Raw genomic sequence first — 19587 nt, forward strand, 5'->3', positions numbered from 1 at the left:
TTAGAGTCTTTCATGAAATAAGGGAGAATTACAAAAAGACTGTAGCTCAGGCCTAGAGACGAACTGAAAGGTTACAGCTTGTGTGTTGTCATCAAGAGAAAATGCTAAATAAATATCTACCTTTTTTTTTTTTTTTAGAGAAGTGTTCTTCCTCAAGCCCACATACTTGATCAGCATCCACACCTCATATTTGCCATTTTCAGTAACAAATGGAATGCAGATGGCCTATATTGCAGTGGGTTTTCTCTTCGGACAGTGTAAGAAATGAGTAACTTTGGTGATTTCCAGGGTCACCTGTGGAGGTGATGAAAATATTTAGACTTCTCAGTTCCTACCACATTTATCAAAAAGGAAATATATGGGGGACGGGGAGAGGTGGTAAGGCCTGAGCATTTGGGTTTTTGTAACTGCTCTAAAACGGAGTTGAATCCATTTATCTTGGATTAGTAGGTTATTTGTATGTAGCATTAACTATTGATGATGGGAGATTCTTCTTGAGAGGTGAAGGCAGTGAAATGTTGTAGATAAGGGGACTTATGTTCTGTCACTTGTGAGTTGTATGAAATTTCTCTTTTCCTCCATTTCATTACTTGGTAGGTGGAGATATCTTAGGATGGTTAAGAAGGTAACACGTAAAAATATGTGCAGCATCAGCATCACACAGGAAGATGTGTGCATTTCTAAATGCAGACTCTCACGCCCCTCCTAGACCTCCTCAACCAGAATTCACATGGGTGGCAGGGAGGAGTTGCCTCTTTCCAAAAAAGTGTGACAAGCGCTGATATAAACATAAAATGTTTGATAGTCCAGTACTGTTGTCATTACTGTTGTTTGCTTTACAGTTGTATGCTGATAAACACACTTGATGGTTGAAACAAAAACCTGTTTTATGGTATTTGGTTTTGGTACTTTCTCTTTATTATTTGCTGCCAACAAGATGGTTTCTGTGGCTGGTGCAGATTAGTTTGGGGTTAGTAAAACTTTCAAAATTGCCTCTCAGATCTTAAAATAGATTTTACGTATCTCTTTCTTTCTTATGTTTATGCATTTAAACTAAACTCTAAAGCCATAGAAGCAGTTTAAAAGTAGGCACAGTGTATTTACAAATAAAAGCTCATCTAGTCACCAATAAAATGGAAATTTGTGAATGCTTTAAGTAAATTGCCAGCCAGATTTTAAAAATCAGATCAAATAACATATTTGGAAACTATCCTATTTGTTGATGCCCATAAATTTAAAAATAAGTCTAACAAATCTGCTGTTCTCGCAAAACCTAAATTTTATGAGTTCCCATAATTATCGGAATGAGAAATCACCGTTGTAAACACTGTGCTAAATTTAATTTCTTTATTTGACTTTTACAACTTACCAATATAATGCTTGTAATTTAGCTCCAGCAAAAATACAGAAGACTAAATTTACAAGGCATCTTACTGTGCCCCTCAGAAAATGTTTTAGCCACCCATTTTTGAAAAAAAGGTGAAGATGGGTTTGCCATCTAGAGCAAGGCCTAAATATTATTGAAACCATTATTTAGGGCTTTTGAAAAGTTTCTTTGAAATTATTTAAAATAGCAGCCTTGGGGCACCTGGGTGGCTGAGTCGGTTAGGCATCCAGCTTTGGCTCAGGTGATGATCTCACTGTCCATGAGTTTGGGCGCCACATCGGGCTCTGTGCTGACAGCTCAGAGCCTGGAGCCTGCTTCAGATTCTGTGTCTCCCTCTGTCTCTGCCCCTCCCCTGGCTCATGCTCTGTCTTTCTCAAATATAAAATAAAAAACATAAAAAAAAAATTAAAAAAATAGCAGCCTTGCCTTTAACAACAGACAGTCACAACATTCACCCAATATTTTGATTTTCTTTTCTTGGAGCCCAAACTGAGGGAGAAGAGGTTTTTTTTGTTTTGTTTTTGTTTTTTGTTTGTTTGTTTGTTTTGTTCACATATACAATCTATTTTAGTTAGTGCAGCAGGTTGTTGTTGTTGTGGACCGACTATCAGTTCCAAATTTTATAACCTGAATAACTCATGATGGTGGGAACAAAAGGTTCTCTCTCTCTCTCTCTCTCTCTCTCTCAAGGCCAAGTTCTTTCAGCACTTGCTGCTCCCTGTAAGCTGCCCAGCTTTTAACAAGCTCATCAGCAAACCTGTGGGATAAAAATGCTTGAGGACATTCAACCCCGGTGTAGTGCCCAGTAACCATCAAGGAGGCTTATAGTAATAGTCCATTAAATTTTTTCAACAAGTTTGAGGCTAGTAAGAGATCTCTGAAGATCTTCCAAATCAGCGTTGAGCACTTTTCTTCCCTAGCCCACATTACCTGCTTAGGTGAGTAATTTGGGTTGGTCAGATACTTGATTATATTCTTTGTCTTTATCTCCTTGATGTGCACCACGGTTGATCTCTCATTGAATCCACTAGTGACACCATCATGGGACTTGGAAATCTGTCTTTAACTTTCAGCTAACAGAGAAATTGTGCTGTGAATAGGATGAGTTCTTTTTTTTTTTGTGACAGTAATAATGACTGAGGGCATAAAATCCTTTGCACTGGCTCTCTTGTCCAGCCCTGAAAGATGTGTCATGGTTGGATTGGGTAGCTCTTTAAAGTATCCCTTATTGTCAACCATGTAAACTAATCACCAGCAAAGGACTCTTGAATTTGACAAACTTGGGATTTACTCTTAAAAAATGCCACTAAATCATGGTACTTGGGGGAAATGTCATTCTTTCAGATGACTCATTTTTTATTCATTGTTCGCTGGTAACATGAGGAAGAAGCGAGCTCTATTTTGGTAGATATGATTTTGTCCCTCAGTGAAATTCTGAGTGTGCAGGTAAGTCTGACATTTGGTCTTCCTTTCACATTGTTTCTCTCTTTGGACCATCCCTCTATTGCATAGGGTTATGGAAGGAGTCCTGGGCTGGGGGTCAACTCTGATTTTTGATCCCTGCTCTGTCTGTGGCTAGCAGTGTGTGCTCAAGCAGTCCTATAGCCTCCTTAGAGGAACTTTCCAATTGCCCATTTTTCAGCATATTTATCCCAGTCATGCTTGGGAGGAGGAGAGAGCACAGATAATTAGCATTGACTATGCAAATGTTTATCTTAGGCTGAACCATATGCAATAGGGATTTTTGTAGATCAGGCAATTTCATATGGCTCGAACTTATAGATCCTGCTATCCATATTCTAAGGCCTATGGAGATTCTACAGATTTCCTACGAGATTTTCTTACTGTTCCAGTCACACCTGACTTGAGTCTAAATAGTCGGGCAAATGAACAGCGTTCTTAGTATCTATAACTACTTTTTTTTTTTCTGCCTCCTCCCTTTCATAGTATTCTCTTTCCTTCTGGCTAAATCCAGGCCTTCAGAACCTTCATTATCTTCTCATCCTTTCCTTTCATCATCCGTCCTCCTGCTTCATTCATCTTCTTACCCTAGTCTCACATGTTTTCAACACTTACATTCCATGCTGTATGTGGAATAAAAGTGGGCAAGTGAAGAAGAGCTCAGAATTGATGGTAAACTCAAGAACAGGTGCCATTTAATAGGGGTGATGCCTTTTATTTTGCTAAAGATCATTTCATTTTAACCACACAATTATTTTGTAAGCTTTAAGAAAATTTGTGTGTGTGTGTGTGTGTGTGTGTGTGTGTGATTGTGGAATTATAAGAATAAAATTAAATTGGAAAGTGGTTGCTTGTTTTGGTGTAGAGAGCACTATCAAAATGGTATGTACTTTTGCAGTGCAGATGATTTTTATCTTCATGAGGTTCCCCCCACCCAAAAAAAAAAAGGTTAGAGAGGGAGGGAGCCAAAACATAAGAGACTCTTAAAAACTGAGAACAAACTGAGGGTTGATGGAGGGTGGGTGATGGGTATTGAGGAGGGCACCTGTTGGGATGAGCACTGGGTGTTGTGTATGGAAACTATATGACAATAAATTTCATATTAAAAAAATAATAAAAGATTAATAAAATTGAAAAAAAAACATTAAAAAAGAAATAAATGGTATGTACTGGTGAGTTTTGGATAGATTAGTCCTTGTGAGAGTAACTCCGTATATTGTGTCTTGTGGAAGGCTCACGTTCTTGTCTGATTTCAGGTAGCACATGAATAATTGCCTTATTAACTTTTCTCTCCTCAACTACACCAAGTTTCAATCAAATTGTGCACGCTGATGCACAATAGAACCACATAAATGTTATCCATTTCTTTTAACTCGGAGAGCTGTAACTTTGAATATTTCAGTTGGAATTTTTATGAAAAGCAAGGCAAAATTGAAGTATTTCTGCTTTCAATTATGTATTAGCCTCAATTTCAAAGAGATACTTAACATTTCAAACTAGCTAAATTTATTTTACTCTTCTTTTAGGTGAGAATTCCTTTAAGATTTCTAGTGGAAGAAATGTATATAGCTTCTAACTCTTTAAGCTTCCCAAGGTCCTTTCTCTTTTATTTAAAACATCTTCTGACAGTTACGTGTAGAAACATCTCATCTATGGGTAAAGATAACATTGAAATGATCCTTTCTTTTTGGTAGATTTAGCAGCATTAAACACTGTTCATCTATACAGTAATGGCATAATCAGAATTTTTTTTTTTCTAGTCTAGTACTTTAGCATTTGAATGTGAGCAGTACAATTTGGATTATTCAGTTTGTTTCTTTTTCATAATCACATACTTTGGGCATAGGAAAATGTGTTTTTAAATTTTTTTTTAACATTTGTTTATTTTTGAGACAGAGAGAGACAGAGCATGAACAGGGGAGGGGCAGAGAGAGAGGGAGACACAGAATCTGAAACAGGCTCCAGGCTCTGAGCTGTCAGCACAGAGCCCGACGCGGGGCTCGAACTCACGGACCGTGAGATTGTGACCTGAGCCGAAGTTGGATGCTTAACCGACCGAGCCACCCAGGCGCCCCGGAAAATGTGTTTTTAGATATCAAAGAAGGGGTAGTGAGTGCAATTTTCATGATCATAGACTTACAGAGTAGCTAATTTTTATGGATTACCATATTAGATACTGCAGAGTACAGTTTCCCTCCAGGAATATAGTTAGATGCATCGCTGGTTATCAAGGAAAATAATTTTCAGGTTTTACTTAATGTGAGCATATCACTTTTGATACACGGCAGCTCTTATCTCCTACTTACCAAGAGATTGTATTTTCATACTGAAAAGGTTAATTCTGTAGACAGAGACAGAGTGTTCATTTCTACCTTGACAGTATGCTGGCATAGAGCATGCTGATTGCTGACTCAGTAGGGACATCCAATGTGTTTTTCTAGTTAGGGTACAGGAGACAAAAACAGACAGTAAGTAGGATTTAAGAACGGGATTGAGGGTAAAATGTGTGGTCCCTGTGGAAGAGAAAAACAGCAGCTAGTCTCAGGATGCAGGAAGAAACAAGAATGGTGCCCCATCAGGAGAAAAATCATCCAATAAGCATAGGAAAAAACTTGGGAGAGGATCCATGAGAGGAAAGAAGGACTCTAGGAAGAACAGGAGTTTGGAGAAGAGAAGGAGCCTGGTTCAGTGAAGGACATCAGGGAAGAGAGTGAGTGTATGATGATGGGGAAAAGAACTTCATTACTGAAGAGCAGGCTCCATTTTAAATAACACTGACCTCAGAGATGGTTGGCCCCCTTCTGGAATGTATAGTGTCAAATGTACACCTACCTGTTACTTATCCCTTCGAAAGTCTCTTAGTAAATAGCAAACAAGTCTTGTAGTTGTTCAGGTCAAAAACTTTGGAGTTATCCTTCATCCATTTCTATCTTCTAGACCCACATACAATTTGTCTTCAATTCATATTGGCTCTACCATGGAAAAATATCTAGACCTATGACTATTTCTCATCACCTCTATTGCCACTCCCCTAACTATTGTCAGTATATCAGCCAGAGGGAGCTTGTCACAACCCTCTAAAGTATACCCACCTCCCCCAGAGTGAACATCCTAGCTCTCATTATGTCCTTTGAGGCTCACCATCAGGGATTCTCACCTGACAACCCATTAGAATCCCCTGGGGAGTTTTACAAACATGCTGATGCCCAGGCTCTAACCCAGACCAGACAAATTTGAATCCCTGGGAGTGATGTGTGGACACTGTATCTTTTAAAAGCTCCCATGATCTAAGTATTGGGGTATCACCAAATTTTGAGTAAGACAAAATTCCAATTCTCAAAACTTTAGACACCTGGCAAAGAAGATCAGAAGACCCCACTCCTTCGCAAGTGCTACATTAGCAAGATGCACTAATTTCTGGGAAATCTCCAGGGAAGTAAGGAAATTACATACAGTGGAGGAAAATCAAAGAAGTGGGGTCCTGCTGGGCCTTGAAGGATGGGAGATTTTCTCTGAGAGAGAAGGAGAGAAAGGACATCCCAGCCAATCTCATTTATTATGGCTAAGAGATGCTAAGAGGAATTATGTTGATGTGACTGAAAGCTGAAGCTGTTGAATCTGGCAAACCTGGGTTCAATTACTTAGGCAAATTACTTCACCTCTTTCCCTGTCTGTAAAATGGAGGTAAAATAGTACTTACCTCTTAGGTACGTGAGAGTTATTGACTGTATTTGGTACATTGTAGGCACTCAATACTGTTGACTTTTTACCAAAGGTAACTAGGTTTTTTCTGTCAAAATTGAAAGAAATGCCTTTAAGTGGTTCATGGCTTATATTGGGTGCTGTATACCCTACTTACTCACAGTGTGGTTTTCAGATGACCAGAATCGGCAAACCTGGTAGTTGGTCAGAGAACTACCCTATGACCCAGCAATTGCACTACTAGGCATTTATCCAAGGGATACAGGTGTGCTGTTTCGATGGGACAAATGCACCGTCATGTTTATAGCAGCACTATCAACAATAGCCGAAGTATGGAAAGAGCCCAAATGTCCCTTTATGGATGAATGGATAAAGAAAATGTTGTATATATATATACAATGGAGTATTACCCAGCAATCAAAAAGAATGAAATCTTGCCATTTGCAACTACGTGGATGGAACTGAAGGGTATTATGCTAAGTGAAATTAGAGAAAGACAAAAATCATATGACTTCACTCATATGAGGACTTTAAGAGACAAAACAGATGAACATAAGGGAAGGGAAACAAAAATAATATAAGAACAGGGAGGGGGACAAAACAAAAGAGACTCATAAATATGGAGAACAAACTGAGGGTTGCTGGAGGGGTTGTGGTAGGGGGGCTGGGCTAAATGGGTAAGGGACATTAAGGAATCTACTGAAATCATTGCTTCACTATATACTAATTTGGATGTAAAATTTAAAAAATAAAAAATAAAGTTAAATAAAAAATTAAATTAAATTAAATTAAAAAAAAATAATAAAGGCAGAGCCAGTCTTACAAAATTTTTTTAAAAAAAGAAAGAAATGCAATCCTTCAGGCCCCATCCCAGAACTGCTGAACAGAATCTTCATTCTAACAAGATATCCAGGTGATTTGTGTGCACATTAAATTTGAGGAGCATTTTTGTAAAACATAAAAAGATGAATAAGAAATAATTCTTGCCCTTATGGAACTTAGAGGTCCCTAAAGCAACTTTAGTATTTACAGAAATAATTATCATGTAGGGTATAATGTGATAAGTGACATGAGACATCTATACCAAATGCTAAAATACCACAGAGTGTTTTAAGCTCAAACTGAAAATAGTATAAAGTTTCTTTTCTGACTGATAAAATCTGAAAGTTCTTAAAGCTACCATGAACATATTTCCTTTTCTGCTATCCTTTGTATGCAATAAACTGCAGAGCTTAACATGTATGTAAGTGCAGAGCTAAATTAGGGACAATTGACCTACAAGTACAAGTTGAATCATTGCCTAACAGAAAAGGGTACAAGAAATACCAAAAGGTAATAAGAATTACCCAGTAATTTTCAATCTATGAGATGAAATAGACTCAGAGAAAGATCAAGATGAAGACAAAGCATGTGAATGGAAATAGTACAATTACCTTAATTTTGGATGCTCAGCGCTTTTGAAAATAAAACCCTACTTTTTTGAGTTAAAAAACAATGAATGAAACAAAGGAATGGCCTACAGTTTCCCCTGTTGACATTATGAACAAAACATTGATGTATCAATTACTCTTCATTAGGTAGTACTGATTTCATCCTGTCAAGTTTATCATTGCAAGTTACCACAACAGCCAGAAGTAACAGTTTAGTGAAAGAACATCATTAAACTCTGTATAATCATTACAATGTACTTATTACTGTTGGGAGTATTAGCAGCAAAATGAATTAAAGGAATGCTCAAAATACGGGAGACTGGCATCATTTAGTGTATCTGAGACAGAGATGTGTATGTGTGTAGGATTATTACTACACCTATTCTTCTTCTGTTGCCACCTTCCAAAAAACCCCAAACCAGAAAATATTCTAAAGGAGTTGCAGAGGGCACTTGAGGGGCTCAGTCAGTTGAGCATCTGACTTCAGCTCAGGTTGTGGTGTTGTGGTTTGTTCGTGAGTTCATGCCCTAAATCGGGCTCGCTGCTGTTAGCTTGTCAGTACAGAGATCGCTTGGGATCATGTGTTCCCCTCTCTCTCTGCCCATCCCCCACTTGCGCTTTCCCAAAAATAAATAAAATGTTTAAAAAAATATAAAGGAGATGTAGGATAAAAGTGAAGACAATTTCCATGACACGTAATGATTCAGTCCCTTCCCCTGATATGATGAAAATTGTCAGATTAATGCAGAAGCTGATAGCTTTGAATTTGAAGACTGTTTCAGTAATATTGTACATATCCTTGCATTTTATTTGAGTTTACTGCACAAGTATTTTGTTTTTTTTTTCCCCTTGGTTATTTCCTTCCTCTACTAAATTTCAGCTAAGTTTCTTCTTTTTCTTGTTCCTTGTAGTATGATGTTAAGTTGTTTATTTGAACTTTTTTTTTTTTCTTAATACAAGCATTTAAAGCATAAATTTCACTCTAACAGCTGCTTTTGCTGTGTCTCATAGGTTTTGGAATATTGTGTATTCTTTTTCATTTTTTTGACACACATTTTGAATTGCTGTTTGATTTCTTATTTGGCCCACTGGGCAGTAATGTGTTTAATATTTATATATTAAATACTTAATATTTACATTGTAGATTTTCCAGCTTTGTTTTATTGTTGATCTTTAGTTTTCTACCATTGTGGTTGGAAAATATATGCTTGTTATGATTTCATTCTTATTAAAATTGTAATATTGTTACGTCTCTTTTCATGTGACTTAACCAGGGGATTCTTCTGTGTGTACTTGAGGAAAATGTGTATTCTATTTTTCTTGGATAGAATATATACATATATATATATATATATATATATATTCTGAAGTATGCTTCAAGTAAAAAATGTTCTATTTGAAAAAAAATAACAACTTTAACTGAGGGTACTTATTTAAAATGAAGCATATCAGAGGGGCTGTGGGGATGGGTGAAAATAGGTGAAGGGGACTAAGAGTACACTTGTCACTATGAGCCCTGAGTAATGATGTATAGAATTGTTGAATCACTGTATTGTACACCTGAAACTAATATAACACTGTGTTAACTATACTGAAATTAAAAAGCTTAATAAAAGGGGTGCCCGGGTGGCTCAGTTGGTTAGGCGTCCAACTTCAGCTCAGGTCATGATCTCACACTTTGTGTTTGGGCCTCAAGCCTGGCTCTCTGCTACCAGCACAAGCCCACTTCAGATGTTCTGTCCCTCTCCCTCTCTGCCCCTTCCTCACTCTTTGTCTTTCAAAGATAAACATTTTTAAAAAAAAAATAATAAAAGAAAAAATAAAATGAATATATAAAAATTTTCAAGTTTGAGGATATTTCACTTTAATTTGTGGTAAAATCACATGGCCTAATGCGTATAATATAGGCAAAAATAATCATTCGAGGGGCGCCTGGGTGGCTCAGTTGGTTAAGCGTACGACTTCAGCTCAGGTCACAATGCCGCGGTCCGTGAGTTAAAGCCCCGCGTCGGGCTCTGGGCTGACGGCTCAGAGCCTGGAGCCTGTTTCCGATTCTGTGTCTCCCTCTCTCTCTGCCCCTCCCCCGTTAATGCTCTGTCTCTCTCTGTCTCAAAAATAAATAAACGTTAAAAAAAATTTAAAAAAATAATCATTTGAAAGAAATGTTTAACTCATTTTGTTACTTGACTTAAACTAATGGCATTTGACAAAAGTAAATAAATTCCACTAGGTTTTATTCGCAATACATAGATGTTGTAAATAGTGAAAACAATTCTCAGGTGACAAATTGGACAAATGAGATTCTGACATGGTTAATTTTATTTAATATTGTTCTTGCTATTAGTGAACACAAAGACCTGTTGTCTTAGTTCAAATTGCTTTTTTGTCTGGGAATGGTTTGAGTTTTTACTTTTTAGAACTTCAAATTGAAAAATCCTACTTACATTCTTCAAAAATTGTATATTTGAAAAAAAATTACCTGAAAGAATATATTTGTCTTACAATAACAACGTTCTTAGGACTTTTAAAAACATTGTTTTGGAGAAGTGAAGCTTGAAGGAAGTGTAAGTTAGATAACAGGTGTCAAGCAATAGTTATAGTATTTTCTTGGCTACTTTATGCAAACACAGTGGATATGTCACTTTCTCTTTAGGAGCTAACTATCAGTTCTTAATTCTCTTCACCATTTATATGTTTCTGATTTTGTCCCAAATAATAGAACATGCTGGCATATTTTTGGTACCTAGAGTAAAGGGTCTGATTAGAAACAGAAGCTTCATCACAATGCATGTGGTCTCTCACCAAAATGAATATATATTTTGGATTTCTCATTGCTTTTAAATTGTTTAGGTTTTAAAAATCTCTATTAGAAAGTCTAGTTAAGAGTTGTATAGTGTATAGGCTATGTTCTTTTATGTAATTCCATCTTTTAAAGTTATTTATTTCTTTTTCTATTTTTTAATTATTTATGAAACCCATTGTCAAATTAGTTTCAATACAACACCCAGTGCTCATCCCAACAGGTGCCCTCCTCAATGTCCATCACCCACTTTCCCCTCCCCCCCACCTGCCATCAACCTCAGTTTGTTCTCAGTATTTAAGAGTCTCTTATGGTTTGCCTCCTTCCCTCTCTGTAACTTTTTTTCCCCTTCCCTTCCCCCTGGTCTTCTGTTGAGTTTCTCAGGATCCACATATGAGTAAATCATATGGTATCTGTTTTTCTCTGCCTGACTTATTTCACTTAGCATAACACTCTCCAGTTCCATCCACATTGCTACAAATGGCCAGATTTCATTCTTTCTCACTGCCAAGTAGTATTCCATTGTATATATAAACCACATCTTCTTTATCCATTCATCAGTTGATGGACATTTAGGCTCTTTCCATAATTTGGCTATTGCTGAAAGTGTGCTATAAACATTGGGGTACAAGTGCCCCTATGCATCAGCACTCCTGTATCCCTTGGGTAAATTCCTAGCAATGCTATTGCTGGGTCATAGGGTCGATCTATTTTTAATTGTTGAGGTGCAGCAATTTCTTACTTGACACATCTCCAAAGACAAGAGAATTAAAAGCAAAAATGAACTATTCAGACCTCATCAAGATAAAAAGCTTCTGCACTGCAAAGGAAACAATCAACAAAACTAAAAGGCAGCTGATGGAATGGGAAAAGATATTTGCAAATAACATATCGGATAAAGGGCTAGTATCCAAAATCTATAAAGAACACACCAAACTCCACACCCGAAAAGCAAACAATCCAGTGAAGAAATGGGCAGGAGACATGAACAGACACTTTTCTAAAGAAGACATCCAGATGGCCAACAGGCACATGAAAAGATTCTCAACGTCACTCCTCATCAGGGAAATACAAATCAAAACCACACTGGGAAAGCCATTTATTTCTAGTTATATTCCCTGTTATAGAGTAGAAAAGTTTGTAGAAATCTGAGGTCTTCCCAGTTGGAATCCAGGGGACAGCTGATACTAGGTTGTTCACTGAATGATTAAGTCATACGGGTCATTGAAGTAAACGTAGATCTTCCTTCTCAATGCCCTATTTTCCATCATTTCACCATTTTCATGATTTCATGATTTGGGATACCTCAAAATATAAAAGCAATTAAGAGTGGAGGGACTTAGCCCCTCCCCACTCCTACACTTTTCCCATGTGCTGATAACCCATTAAATGCCATGGAAATATGTGACAGGATACCTAAAAATGAATTCTTACATTGATTTTTATTTGAACTCATTATATGTTTGACTTACAATTTATCAGACTTCATTTAATAAGGGAACATCTCTTTTTCATTTTCGGTTAGTATGTAGAAGGCTTATATGATTACAAGTAGTTGTTTTTAGGGAAATCAACTTATTTCTTAGGATAAAGAGAGTTATTTGCTATAAATTAAATTTAACCTGCTTACTAAAATGTCTTATTTTTGGCTTACATATCAGAAACTAGATATAATTGGCCAGAAAATATAATGTTGTCATATAGCTAATTTGCAGTAAAAACTACATTTTAAGTAAATATTAGTTTGAGTCATATGAAATTACTGATTTTGACCACTGTTGTCCTATAGATATTGCAGTTGCATATGGTTAAACTTGATACTAAAAGCCAAAACATGGAACATTACACTAATTAAAACAATAACAAAAAAAAAAACATGAAATGGGCAACACCTCACTCTTGGGGTGCAAATTTTTATGCTTAAGGAAACAAAAACTAAAAGAAAAACACATATTTCTGAGGAACTTGCTGTTTTTATTATCATCCCATAAATGTGAAAAAGCTAATTAAAACTATTAATAACCAGAAAATTGAGGATAAACTTGAAGAGCCTATACCAAATAAAGTTGGATGAACAGCAAAAAACACATATGAGCTACTCCGAAATAATTTTTTGTTTCTTAATAGCATCAAACTAACCAAACTTCCTGATTTTAATTAGTGAGGAACAACTTCTTGGTTATTTTAATCTACTTTTGGTACTTATTTCCTTTTTTTATTGTTATAGGATTGGATGAAATAATAACATCAGTTTGGTCCTTTGTGAAAAAGGAGGTTGTGCGAGAAGGTACTCTAAGGCATCTTTCAGCAATAGGCTGCCGTAGACAGAGGAAACAAAATCTAGCATGGTTTAAAGGATATTTATTTAAGCAGTAATTATGAGACTGAAAAACATCAGAGTGGAAATGAGGTATGGTTTGGAAGCCTCTTTGCTTTAGCTCATTTATTTTTGGAGTTCATTAAAATCAAATGAAATTGTAAAAATTCAAACCATGACTATTTTTCTCTTTGAACTTTTTAGTTCCTGTTGAAATTGGAGAGAAAACTGCATAGTAACTTAAGTGGGCTACCAGGAGAGGCCATGCTACCCTCCAGGGGCTTTTACAGTGTGGCACTGCCTTAAGTCATTCATTAAGCTCCTGTCATGTGTCAGGACTGGACTTGTAGGCTGTAGGGTGTGGACCTTAGCAATGAGGGTCTAGGTACTTATTTGGTTAGCATATTGAGACTAGAGCTCTCATACAGAGACAGGCTTGCATTAACCAACTCACAAGATATTAATGTATAAACCCAAATGCAAATATATTGGTGTCTAATAAGAATTCTTTGCTCCAAATGGTTTAGAATGCACATCTGTGCCTACTCAGTGGTGACTCACTGAAAGTGAGTCTGCAGGGAAAATCAAATTATACCTGAAATCAAAATTTTCTGCAGGGAAAATCAAATTATACCTGAAAGGCCACGTGATGAGAAAGGTATGAAGAGAGAATGGAGTGGATTGTATGATTCAGTGTTTGAAGTTAGCCTCTGATTATTTTGACATCTCGATTTTCACAACAGTGATATAGCTGCCAGAAGGACTAGCTTGTTTGAAACTATGGACCAGAGTTTACTTCCCACAGACAGTGTTTGGATGCAGATTATGTCTATGATAGACTTCCCTTTCTTTTCTTCATTTCATGTTACGCTTTCATCCCTGCCCCAGAATTTTGTATACCTTACTAACGCAACTCTTTATCTGAGTGCCTTGTCCCAAAAAGGTGCTCAAGAAATGTTCATCAGTTTATAATAAGTCTCTTATGAGTTCTACTTTAGAAATAGTATATTTTTTAAATTCTAAGATACATGAGGTATAAAGAATAAACCATAGGTTATTGCTTCATTCTAAGATGTGTATGTGTATGGTCTCTCACATCTGTGTCGGTAATAGGAAGGGTATGACACGCCTTCCTTGCCTTGATGCTTTGGAAAAATAAAAGTTTCCAATTATACTATGTTGCAAAAGTTCTAGATATGCTAATGAATCTTTTTTTTTTGCTTGCCAAATAAATGTTTATAGACTATGAAGACTCCTTCCCAGAGACAAATGAAACTCAGAGTATCCCTCGTTCTTCCAAATTTAGTGGAGCTCTTTGTGATAATAGTGACTATGTGTTGCAGAAGGGGAGTGGGGTAAGAAGAACCTCCTTTTGACACACTTGAAGGTCATACTTCAGATGCTTAGTCATTTGCCAGGAATCTTCAACTTGTTGTTGGTTCTAGTCTAGTTTTTACTAAATCAACGATTTTTTTCTCCTAAAACTCTTGTCCCATTATTGAAACTAATGCATATACAAGATATTTTGCCTGTAAATAGAACAGTAATGTTAATGTTTTACCATAATCCCTCAAGGCATGAGTCTGCAATGTAAAGTAATGGGTTGAAAAGGTATTAACTTCAGAAAAACCAAAGAGAATTAATCTTCCAGAATACTTCTGAAACCACCAACTTCTGTTTTCTATTTTATATTTCTATACCTCAAAAAAAAAAAAAAAACTATTTCCCCACCATTCTCTCCCTGTTTTCTAAAAATAATTTTCTCTTGGTTTGCTACCCTATAACACATGCCAAAATTCAGCCCAGAGTAAATTTTTGTAGCCAACTTAGAACCCCAGAATAGAAACTGCTGACAGTTCCTTAAATACAGTAACACTGGCAGGTGCCTTGGTAATAAATTCACAAGCTTAGAATCCACAAAACAATAAAGTTATGCAAATTGGAGCATGTAGGAAGAATAATCTGAAACAAATGGCAAAGCAGTAAGCTTAGCACTGTAGCATCCTGGTTTTACTCACATAAAACAAATAATCCTGAGGAGAATCATAAGGAATTTTAAGATCAAGGAGGGAGAGACACAGACATAATAAATAAAGGAGTACAATTTGAGCTGACCAATTAACGATTGATTTCCCTATCATCACAACCACAGGCAGAGATGAGAAACCGATTATATGTTTTTTGCATCTCAGGTATAAATAACAAAAGGCAAATGGAAAACAAGAAGAGACATACCCTGATTGAAGTTATCAGAGTTATACAGTTTTAATTGTTCCTCCAGCAACATCCCCATCAGTCATATTCAGATTAGTTGTTTAATTTTAGTCAAACAATCAAGCATGCAATGCATTTTGATTTCCATTTATTTTAAATGTCTCTGGTTAATTATCTTTTACTTTTGTTATTAATCTCTGATATTATCGGCATAATAGAAAGGTTTTTTTAAATAAGAAAAGGCAATATGTTCAGTTAACTTATTTTTAGGAAATACATAATTTCAATTAAAACTTAAAATAGCTCTAACAACCACAGACAAAAACAGAGCTGAGGAATATAGCACCACCTTTTGTTTGTTTGTGTGGTTAAATGTAACTTTTTAACCTATGCTGTGGCTTGCAGGCTGGAACAGAGATGTTTAGCTTTTTCTTTCTTTTAATCACCTTTAAGTAATTCTCAAAGAAGTTCCAAAATGGCTGTTGTGTGCATAAGAAAAACATATTAGAATCATGACTGTTTTAAATATGATAACGTAGTCATCCTGTTTGAGGTGAAGAAAGAGTGTGGGCAGCTGTGCATTTGTTGTAGGTCGGGACTGTAACTACCCTTTTTCATATCATCCATTATCTAGCCCTGTTGCCTGGCACTGGATATGTTCTGAATAAATATCACCTGAAATAACAGTATCATTTGCAAACTTCGGTTTCACAAAAATTGAGTCCAAAGGCATGGTAGAGACTATCTGTGCAAAGCCTCTCAGGAAAGGGAGGTCTAGAGAAACATCCAGAATCACAAAGCTAAGTCACAGATGCTACAGTCATAGAGCCAGGCCTGGGACCACACACTACACTTCTGTCAGGCTCAGTACACCTCCCATGGCCACATTTGCCAGGCATTCAAAAGTTTAAGCCGGTTTAAAAAAATAGTTTTTTTTTTTTTTTTTTTTTTTTTTAGTTGTAATTAAAATTCTTTCTAGGAGAGGAATAGGAACTATATGTAGATATGAAATAATTTTCCTGATTATTTCCTCACTTAAATGTTTCAAACTGACAACTAAAATATTCTTGTAGACTAGTAAATATTATAACATAGCATGTATAACCAGAGCTCCCCTGAGAGGCTTCCTATCCCATCTCAAAGATGATTTTTCATTTTTTCACAAGTCTGCAATTTGTAGCTGTGTTTAAGTGTGTGTGTGTGTGTGTGTGATATTTTCTAAAAATTCTTCCCCTAGTCACTTCAATTTCATTTTTGCTTCTCTTCCAGCATATAATTGTTCTAATCAAATCAATGAGAAACATATAAAATTAGTGACTACATTCTATAGTTGGGCCAATAAAAAGAGAGAGCACATTGGAAGGGGACTATGGCATGAGAATCCAAAATCTCCACCCCCCCAAAAAAAAATTGTTCTGCTCTGTCTGCTCTGCACTAGATGTAAGATGGTAGGCAAGTCATTAAGCCCCTATAGATTTCAATTAATGCATCTGTAAAATATATATATATATTTTTTTTCAACGTTTATTTATTTTTTTTGGGACAGAGAGAGACAGAGCATGAACGGGGGAGGGGCAGAGAGAGAGGGAGACACAGAATCAGAAACAGGCTCCAGGCTCTGAGCCATCAGCCCAGAGCCTGACGGGGCTCGAACTCACGGACCGCGAGATCGTGACCTGGCTGAAGTCGGACGCTTAACCGACTGTGCCACCCAGGCGCCCCTGTAAAATATATTTTTTAAATGTTTATTTATTTTTGAGAGAGAGAAAGAGAGAGAGAGAGAGAGTGGGGGAGGGGCAGAGAGAGAGACAGAATTTGAAGCAGGCTTCAGGTTCTGAGCTGTCATCTTGGAGCCCCATATGGCGCTCCAATCCATGAACTGCAAGATCATGACCTGAGCCAAAGTCAGGTGCTTAACCGACTGAGCCACCCAGGTACCCCATTATCTGTAAATTTTTCAAAACTTCAAAATGGTGGTTATTTAAGTGATTGAAAAACCCCACTTCTCATTTTGGCCTGTCTTTTGTGTTGAAGCTAGAGGAAGTTATTCTTTTTCATGTACAATAGACTATGAGCTAATAATTTTGTGAGGGGCAAAGAAATCAACAAGTACCTTATAAAACACTGAGAAAGGCTTTATTTCAGAAGTTGGAAGACCTTTTGATAAAACATTCATTGTGAAAAGATAAACTTGTACAAAGATCCTGACTCAAAGTATTTACCTGAGAGTGACAAGTCTATTTATCATGCCAAATTTAGTTTCTTGTATTGTTAGGGATTAAGATGTGTGCCAAGAGATATTAGATAGACCATATTCTCTGATTATAATGTAATAAAAACAGAAATTATTAACACAAAGCTGTAACACAAAATAAACAATTACTTGGAAGAAATATACCCTTCAGAACAGTTGGGTCAGAGTCAATTAAAACTGTAATTGTGAGTCATTTAGAAAATAAGAACACTATTCAAGGGGGAAAAAATCCTACTGAAATACAACAAAGCTGAATTCACAGGCAAATATATGGTGGCAAATTATTTCATTTTTAAACTACAAAAAATAAAACCCAGCACAGGATGTTTTAAAAAATATAAAGTTTAAACATAACAATATTAAGGAGAATTGGATGAGATAAAAAAACAAAATTTAAAGACACCATGAAAGGTGGTGTTCATGTATCCAAGAGTTGGTTTTTCAAAAAAAGTAATTTAAAAACCTTTGGATATATAACGAGGAATAAGTGTAAAGCACTGTTATTTTAAAAATTAATAAAGACGTTATAATGGTATACAAATATTAATAAAAATAGAATTCATAAGCTGATTCTCTGTGAAACTTGGTAGCAGACAAAATTTTGGTGGTTGACTACTTATAATTTTGGAGTAAAAGACTGAAATATCTGAAATGGAAGAAATTTGGAAAAAACTTTTTTAAGAATTACTCCTCAAAGTATTTGTACCAGTAAGCTGTTCAAATTTTTAAAAAGTAAATTCTTGTTTGAATAGATAGAAATTGATAGAAAGTATTCCAACTAATATTTTTTGATGGTCACATAATTCTGAATTTAAAATCTAGCAGAAAATATCACAAAAATATATCTATACACCAATCCCTACTATGAATATATAGGCAAAAATCTCAGTAAAATATAGCAAATTAAATTTAGGAATATCTTAAAAGAATAATTCACCTCAGCCAGGAAGAATGACTTAGTGTCAAGAATTCATTAATAATTAATTACAGAAATATATCAAAAGAAAAAATCTCCCTAGATATGGATAAAAAGCATGAAAAAAGTCAATACCAATTCCTAGGGGAAAATATTAATAAACTAGATATAAAATAACCCCCATTATATAAGAAAATATACTTAAATCAGATGATACCAGAGAGTGAAATGCCAGTCATTCTTGCCAAAATTAGGGTATTCTTTTTTTAAGGTTATTTATTAATGTATTTTGAAAGAGAGGGAGAGAGAGAGAGAGCACAAGCATGCATGAGCCGGGGATGGGTAGAGAGAAGGAGAAGACTCCAAGCAGGCTCCACTCTCTGCACTTAGCTTGACTCAGGGCTCGATCTCACAACCACGAGATCATGACTCAAACTGAAATCAGGAGTGGGACACCTAACCCACAGAGCCACCCAGGGTATTCTTATATTTGATGGCATATTAAAGGTTATTGGTGGTGGTTACTTTTTCAAAATATCAAATAGCTTTTCAAGTATATTAATAAAAACACGTATTTACCTCCATTATTTCCAAAAACTCCATTAAAATAACAATAAACATTTGAAAGTATAAACTCATAGGAGAGAGACAGTAGGAGAGGAGATAATTGCATAGAAAGGTTACCAACATATTTCTGGAAGATGGGAAGATGACTAACTTAGAACCACGGAAGAAACTCAAACTCAATGTCTACAGGGAGAATGACATTGAGAAGTAAGATATTTTGTTCCCCGAAACTCAGATGGATCCAGAGATTATAGGTTGGGAGGAGCCTAATGACTGAATATAAAGGTTGGTTGACAGTTTATTTAAGTAGCAGTCAGTCACCAGATCATTTCTCTCCCTTCTTTGCCCCACCACCCTACACAGTTAGGATACTATCCTACTTCTTGTCCAGTAGGGTTAGGGAAGTTGATTTGAAGTTAGGGAAACTTTATTTGAAGAAATTAATCCATAAAATTTTGTGACTTTGGGACACCCAGGACATGGGAAGCTGGTGGTAAGGGATAGGATTGATAAATAGGGGATCAAGTGAAAGTCTACAT

The 19587-nt window shown here is 36.1% G+C and overlaps 1 protein-coding gene across 9 annotated transcripts in view; it reads left to right on the forward strand.

The window, feature by feature from the left end:
* The window catches only part of HDAC9 (histone deacetylase 9), a 944501-nt gene that overhangs the window by 222365 nt on the left and 702549 nt on the right, over nucleotides 1–19587 (forward strand). The window lies entirely within an intron of this gene.

This window comes from Leopardus geoffroyi, chromosome A2, assembly GCF_018350155.1.
Source record: "Leopardus geoffroyi isolate Oge1 chromosome A2, O.geoffroyi_Oge1_pat1.0, whole genome shotgun sequence".
Lineage (NCBI taxonomy): Eukaryota > Metazoa > Chordata > Mammalia > Carnivora > Felidae > Leopardus > Leopardus geoffroyi.